This window comes from Rhinoraja longicauda, chromosome 40 (assembly GCF_053455715.1).
Source record: "Rhinoraja longicauda isolate Sanriku21f chromosome 40, sRhiLon1.1, whole genome shotgun sequence".
Taxonomy (NCBI): Eukaryota; Metazoa; Chordata; class Chondrichthyes; order Rajiformes; family Arhynchobatidae; genus Rhinoraja; species Rhinoraja longicauda.
The window spans coordinates 14,522,303-14,530,511 of NC_135992.1; the positions used below are offsets into that span (position 1 = coordinate 14,522,303).

The 8,209-nt window shown below is 50.5% G+C and overlaps 1 protein-coding gene across 3 annotated transcripts in view; it reads right to left on the minus strand.

The window, feature by feature from the left end:
• The window catches only part of LOC144611297 (transportin-3-like), a 52,505-nt gene extending 47,085 nt beyond the window's left edge, over window positions 1–5,420 (minus strand). For all 3 annotated transcript variants that reach the window (XM_078430338.1, XM_078430336.1, XM_078430337.1), the window contains exon 1: window positions 5,347–5,420. The gene's annotated coding sequence lies outside the window, so the exon portion shown is untranslated. The remainder of the gene's footprint in view (window positions 1–5,346) is intronic.
• Between the last annotated feature and the right edge of the window lie 2,789 nt (window positions 5,421–8,209).

The following is an 8,209-nucleotide window of genomic DNA, read 5'->3' on the forward strand; positions in this document are numbered from 1 at the left end:
TCGAGTATCTGGAATCCACGGCTTGGGTTCCAGGAGTCAGTGTGAGTGCATGCATGTTGGTTAATCAGCATCATAACCTAACCACATGATCACACCTCTGCACGGACGTAGTGGTGCCTCGCATGGATTCACCCAGAGGCATGCAGCAAAGCTCCACGTGCATACAGACACCCACGTCTGCGCAGGATGGCACTCTCCCACAGAAGCTGGGGCCCACGTGTCAACAGCTAGTTGCAACGGCTCATATACCCCTGTAGTGAGCAATGGAGATTTCATTGGACATGGAGGTAAGGGCAGGCACAGGGAGAGGAAACATCCCGTGACCCGTGTCACAGGCCGGTCCTGCCACCAGATATTATACCCTGTACGCAAGGAACATCCAGCACTGGGCTGCAGAGCCAAAGAGAAGTGACTGGAAGTCAGTGGTTTTAGTGATACAGCGCGGAAACAGGCCCTTCACCCCACCGAGTCCAAGTCGACCAGCGAGCCCCGCACACTAACACTATCCTACACACATTACCAATTCACAATTTTACCAAGTCAAATAGCCTACAAATCTGTATATCTTTGGAGTGTGGGAGGAAACTGGAGAATCCGGAGAAAACCCTTGCAGGTCACAGGGAGAACGTACACACTCCACACTAACAGCTTCCGTAGTGAGAATCAAACCCGGATCTCTGGCGCTGTGAGGCAGCAACTCTACCATTGTGCCACCGTGCCGCCCTTTGGTTGATGATATTAACAAGACCATTGTTTAAAGTCGTCTCATAATTCAGCAGCATTGTTCAAATGACAACATTAAAAGGTTGCTATTGACAGAGACAAAGCTATTGACACGGTCACAATGGCAAGGCGCAGTCATCAGAACAAGTAGTGTTTTCTAAAATCAACGGACCATGTGCTCACGAGGTGCCAAGCACGACTTTGTGTAACTCGTGCACAAGTGCTGTGATTTATTCTCCTCACCCTCAAAGGAGTTCCAGTGCCTTCACAACTTGAACCAGGTAACATGGCTCTTCCTGGGAAAGGCTGCAGTCCCATAAATACTCCACAATATCTGGGAAAGGTAACGACAGGAGGACAGCACCCAGAGCCAGTGGCTGATGTAGCCCCACCATGGTGGGAAAGCTGCGGGGAATTCCGCTGACTTTGATCACTCCACCACTGATGCCTTCGGACGCCCATCCCCATGTAACCATTGCATCCGACACTGAGGGAAAGGTAGTGCAGTCTAATGGTTTATCAGTGGCCCAGGAGGCCAGAGCCCTGAAATTGCTTGAACTAAATAATTCTGGAATAACAAACGAGTCAAAGTAATGACCACAAAAACAAATGGATTTTTGACAAAGTACCCCAATGCAAAACATCATTTGTCCATCTTCTTCATGGATGCTGCCTGACCCAGCGTTACTCCAGCAATGTAAACCAGGACCAGCAGTTCCTTGTTTAATCTTTCTGCTTTTTGTACAAACTTCTTGTTAACTAATTTATTCACAAAATGCTGGAGTAACTCAGCAGGTCAGGCAGCATCTCGGAAGGAAAATAAAAGAAAGTGCTCAAGAAACACAGCGGGTCAGACAGAATCTCTGGAGAAAAGGGATGGGTGACGTTTCGGGTTGGAATCCTTCTTCAGACTAGCATCTGCAGTTCCTAGTGTCTACAAGCCTGAAGAAGGGTTCCAACTCGAAATGTCATCTATCCTTTTTCTCCAGAAATGCTACTTGACCCACTGAGTTACTCCAGCAGTTTGTGTCTAGTATCTCTTGAGAACATGGGTAGGCGATGTTTTGATTCAGATTGGAGAAGGGTCCCGACCCATGTTCTCTGACCAGATGCTGCCTGACCTGCTGAGTTACTCCAGCTCTCTTTTTTTTGTAAGCCAGCATCTGCAGTTCCTAGTGCCTACAATCCTAGAGCAATGTCACTTTTGTTCTCCCAACACTCCCACCAACTCTTCCCAGATTTCTCCAATCACCACAGACCAGTGGAAATTTACAGTGACCAATTTATCTAACAACCCACATCCTCAGAGGTATAGGAGGAAACCATCGTGCTCAGAGGAAACCCATGCAGTCATAGGCAGTATGTGCAAACTATAATGGAAACAGTCTTCCATTCAATCAGACAAAGCACATACTGCCAGGCTCAAGTTGAGAGGACACATACAGGGATTTACGCCATGCATCCGCATCACAGAGAAAATAGAATTCACTGCAGCTGGGACCGTTCACTGGAACACGGCTGTGGGGTTGGTGACACAAGCAACTGCAGATGCTAGAATCCAGAACTAATGACAGAAAGTGCTAAAGGAGCATCTGTGGGGCAGTGATGGACAGACGGTCATAAATGTCAAAAGGTTTTTCCCAACAGGCAGCACTTGGCCATTCATTATCCTGGAGATATCCTGCTTATTATATGGGCTCTCAGCGGTACAGGCAGCATCTCTGGAGAGAAGGAATGGGTGACGTCTTGTGTCGAGACCCGCCGAGTTACTCCAGCTTTTTGTGTCTATCTTCGGTTTAAAGCAGCATCTGCAGTTCCTTCTTGTACATATTATATGGGCTGTTGGGCTTGGGACTGCCCTATTTCCACCCTGCCTGGCCTCATCAGACAAGGTATCAAGCTCCCCACCATAGCCAAATTGTCAGCACTGACATTGAAACTACACAACCTTCTTGGTTCAGAGACACAAGAGACTGCTGATGCTGGAGGCTTGAGCAACAATCAAAGAAAATGCTGGAGGAACTCAATAGGTCACCCAGCAACTGTGGAGGGAATGATAGACACAAAATACTGGAGCAACTCAGCGGGTCAGGCAGAAGATCTGATGAAGGTTCTCAACCAGAAACGTCATGTTTTCCTTTTCTCCAGAGATGCTGCCTCACCCGTTGAGTTACTCCAACATTTGGTGTCTATCGTCATAAATTGGAATCTGCAGTTCTTTCTTACACATCCATGGAGGGAATGGACAGGCGACAACCCTTCTTCAGATTGATTGTGTTGGTCTGAAGAAGGGTCCCGACGGAAATGTTGCCAGTGCACGCCCTTGAACAGATAGATGCTGGCTGACCAGCTGAGTTTCTCCTGCTGGGGCTTTGTCCAGATGCAAACCAGGAGTTCCATGATGGTCGATCATAAGTGGATGTTAACATGCTTTTGGAGAACAGCCAGGAAGTACCTGACCATGTGTACTGGGACCCTTCCAACAGACTGCCCCAGCCTGGATTCAGTCTGAACAGGGTCCCGACGTGAAATATCATCTGGCTATTCCCCCCACATATGCTGCCTGACCCACTAAACTCCTCCAGCACCTTCTGTTTTTAGCTCCGTACTCCAGCATCTGCACATATACACAAAATGTTGGAATAGACAGACAATAGGTGCAGGAGGAGGCCATTCGGCCCTTCGTGCCAGCACCGCCATTCAATGTGATCATGGCTGATCATTCTCAATCAGTACCCCGTTCCTGCCTTTTCCCCATACCACCTGACTCCGCTATCCTTAAGAGCTCTATCCAGCTCTCTCTTGAATGCATTCAGAGAATTGGCCTCCATTGCCTTCTGAGGCAGAGAATTCCACAGATTCACAACTCTCTGACTGAAAATGTTTTTCCTCATCTCAGTTCTAAATGGCCTACCCCTTATTCTTAAACTGTGGCCCCTTGTTCTGGACTCCCCCAACATTGGGAACATGTTTCCTGCCTCTAACATGTTCAACTGGGACCCTTCCAACAGACTGCCCCAGCCTGGATTCGATAAGATCTCCTCTCCACGAGACAGGCAGCATCTCCGGAGAGAAGGAATGGGTGATGTTTTGGGTCAAGACCCTTCTTCAGACCTGAAACATCACCCATTCCTTCTCTCCAGAGATGCTGCCTATCCCGCTGAGTTACTCCAGCAATTTGCATCTATCTTTGGAGTAGACCTGCATCTGTAGTTCCTTGTGCCTCCAACCCCACAGGCCCATGCTGGTTTAAGCCCCCAGACTTGAACAATCTCCATTTGAGCCACTCTCCGCAGATGATGCCCCGACCCGGGGAGTTTCCTCCAGCACTCTGTGTTTAGCTCAGGATTCCGGCACCTGCAGTTCCATCTGTCTCCGGCAACCCCATGGCCCCATTCTGATGGAAGCCCACCGTTTGACCTATTTTTCCAAAATGTTAAATGGCCAGCTCGACACCAAATCTACACCTAACCGGAGCAGACGTGGGCACTCGATTCAATTCCAGATACCAAAACAGATGTGTGTAGCGATTTATTTTTCCCTCGCACAATTAAAGTCTTCACCCCAGTATAGTTACTCAACCAGACTCAACTACATTTAAGGCGGCTCTTCTTCTCCAGGAAGCCCTTCTTGCTCAAGTCCATACTCCACCACCTCCAGTTTAAATTCCATTTGGAATATTTTGGAGGACCAAGGACCAAGTCTTGAACCCTCTCTCGATCTGTTCCTCCCTCCAAAGATGCTGCCCGGCCCACTGCACTGGGCACCTCCAGCACGTCGAGACATAGTGATGCAGCGTGGTGGAAGGCTGGAGCGATTGGGCTTGTATACACTGGAATTTAGAAGGATGAGGGGGGATCTTATTGAAACGAATAAGATAATTAGGGGATTGGACACATTAGAGGCAGGAAACATGTTCCCAATGTTGGGGGAGTCCAGAACAAGGGGCCACAGTTTAAGAATAAGGGGTAGGCCATTTAGAACGGAGATGAGGAAGAACTTTTTCAGTCAGAGAATGGTGAAGGTGTGGAATTCTCTGCCTCAGAAGGCAGTGGAGGCCAGTTCGTTGGATGCTTTCAAGAGAGAGCTGGATAGAGCTCTTAAGGATAGCGGAGTGAGGGGGTATGGGGAGAAGGCAGGATCGCATTGAATGGCGGTGCTGGCTCGAAGGGCTGAATGGCCTACTCCTGCACCTATTGTCTATTACACAGGCCCTTCGGCCCAACTCGCCCAGACTGACCAACAACAACACGGCCCAGCTGCCTACACGTGGTGACCCAGCATCTGCTCCGTCCATCCCTGGGCCGCACTATCCCCGGCACCAGGAGTGGGGGCAACAATAAGGGGGGAGGGGGGGGGGAGACACTCCCGATGTTCCAGAAGGTTCCGCCGGGCCGGGAGAGGCCCCGGGCAGGCAGGCAGGGGTGGAAGCCGGGGCCTGGGCCCAGAGCCGCTGGACCGGCCCGGCCCACTCGCTCCTCCCTCTCTTTCCCTCCTCTCTCTCTCCCTCGCTCCTCTCTCCCTCCATCCTTCCGTCCCGCCGCTCTATCTCTCCCACGCTCCCGGCGCCGCTGCTGCCTCCCTCTCCTCCACGCTCCCGGCTCCCTCCGTGCCACCTCTCACCACAGCCGCCGCCTCTATCTCTCCGCGCCGCCACCTCTCTCCTTCGCTCTCTCCGCGCCGCCGGCTGATGAGTTCCGTCCCGCCCCTCTTCTTCCCCGCCTCGTCCTGATTGGTCCGCGTTGCCGTCGCTCACCCCGTGGGGACGGGCCCCATTCGCCGATTGGCCGCATGACGCGCATCGCTCGCACTTCATTGGACCAGTCCGGCGTCAGTCAATCGCAGGGGGGAAGGCGGTGCCGAGCCGTGCAACTCGCTGATTGGCCCGCGACGTTCTCCAAGACAATTGGCCCGCCCACACGTCAATCACTCGCGTACCTGGGCGGTGCTTGGCCGATAATTGGCTGAATGACGCGCATCGCTCGCATCTCATTGGACCATTGCGGCGTCCGTCACGTAAAGGGGCGGTGCTTGTGCGCATCATCGTCACCTGATGGGCCAACTACGCGCCCTCCCACTTCCCTCTCTTCCCTATTGGACTACACGGACGCCCATCACCGTGTCGCCGCCTCCGCCGTGTTGCATGAAGCCGATTGTCCGTTTACACTTTCTTTTTCCATCGTTTTCCTGACCTTTCCTCTCATAAATTTGTCAGGATCGTGCGAGTGAAACAACAACTCTCGCCACACTCCCGGGGTCACCACGGCCCAGAGGTGGCCGAGCGTGGAGCGCATGCGGAGAGCCCGCTCTTGCTTCAGGCCCGCCGGCTCACCCTGGCGGCGGGCGGTGGAAATGCGGCCAGGGACAAGAAGGTCGAGACTCTGCTTCAGACTGAGTGGGAGATACAGAGATGAGGAGGTGCAGGGTGGGAAAACGGGATATCAAAAGGGACAAGGGGTGAAGGGAAAAAAAGTGTACGATAGATCATTAGGGAAAAAAAACTGCAGATGCTGGTTTAAATCGAAGGTAGACACAAAATGGTTCAGACTGATGTTAGGGGAGGGGGCGGAACAAAGATAGGATGTAGTCAGAGACAGGAAAAATGGTGGGAGAACTGGGAAGGGGGAGGGGATAGAAAGGGAAAGCAGGGACTACCTGAAGTGGGAGATGTCAATGTTCGTACCGCTGGGGTGCAAACAGCCCAAGCAAACTACGAGGTGCTGTTCCTCCAATTTGCAGTGGAAGAAGGGTCTCGACCCGAAACGTCACCCATTCCTTCTCTCCCGAGATGCTGCCTGACCCAGTGACCCAGCATTTTGTGTCTACCTTAGAATAGATCATTGTTAGCTGGGAGAAGGTGATAAAATTTAATCGGGGGACAGTCAGACTGGTCGGAGAACGGGGAAGGGGGAGGGATGGAAAGAGGGAAAACAAGGGTTACTTGAAGTTAACAATCTATTCTATTTTCCTTTGACTTCACCCGCTTTGATGTCTCATTTTCCCACCTTATACTTCCTTATCTGTGTCTCCCTCTCCCCCAACTCTCAGTTTGAAGAAGGGTCTCGACCCAAATCATCATCCATTCCTTCTATAATAATAATAATAATAATGCATTACATTTATATAGCGCTTTTCAAACACTCAAAGACGCTTTACAGGGATTACTAGAACATAGAGAAGTACATAAATAGATAAATAAGTAAACGAATAGAAAAAGGAGACAGAAGGTGAGGTGACGGTCAGTGGTTGAAGGCAGTGCTGATCAGGTGAGACTTCAGTGATGTTTTGAATGTGGTGAGTGAGGAGGAGTCTCTGACGGTTTGGGGTAGTGAGTTCCATAGGGTGGGAGCAGCGATGGAGAAAGCCCTGTCCCCCCAGGATCTGAGTTTGGTCCGGATGGGGGGGGGGACAGGAGATTGGCAGCAGCAGAGTGGAGGGTGCAGGTGGGAGTGTGCCTGTGGAGGAGGTCAGTCAGGTAGGATGGGACCAGGTTATGGAGGGCTTTGTAGGTCATGAGGAGGATTTTGTACTGGATTCTCTGGGGGATGGGGAGCCAGTGGAGCTTGTAAAGGACGGGGGTGATATGGTCACGGATCGGGGAGTGGGTGAGTAGACGGGCAGCGGAGTTTTGAATGTATTGAAGTTTACTGATGATTTTTGAGGGTGAGCCATAGAGGAGGCTGTTGCAGTAGTCCAGACGGGAGGTGATGAAGGCGTGGATGAGGGTTTCTGCAGCTGTGGAGGAGAGGGATGGACGGAGACGGGCGATGTTTTTGAGGTGGAAGAAGGCTGTCTTTGTGATGTGTTTGATGTGTTTGTCGAAGGAGAGGGTTTGATCAAAGATGATTCCAAGATTCCGGATGTGAGGGGAGGTGGATACTGGGAGACCATCAATATTGAGGATGAAGTTTTGGGTGGATTTGGTGAGCGTTTTTGGACCAATGATGATGATTTCTATCCAGATACTGCTTGTCCCGCTGAGTTACTTCAGCATTTTGTGTCCATCTTCGGTGTAAACCAGCATCTGCAGTTCCTTCATACACAGCCACACATTTATACTGACACACGCTTACACTCAGTCCAATGTCACTTTTACTGGAAAAATGTCCAGCACACACAAAATTATAGCTTCAATTACTCACCATTGCTGCCCATTCAGTGAGATATCGATATCCAAGGTCAGGGATTCCCTGACCTTGGATATTTCTTTTCATTTTCATAAAATGAAAGGTTAATAATTTCATTTCTGTTTCCCTTATTGAAACATACCGAATGGCGAAAAGCCTGGATGGAATGGGTGAGGAGAGGATGTTCCTCTCATGTTAATGAGAGTCTAGGACCAGAAGCCATAGCCTCAGAACAAAAGGACATACCTTTCAAAAGATGAGGAATTTCTTTAGCCAGAGGCTGGCAAATCTATGGAATTCAATAGACAATAGGTGCAGGAGTAGGCCATTTGGCCCTTTGAGCCAGCACCACCATTCAA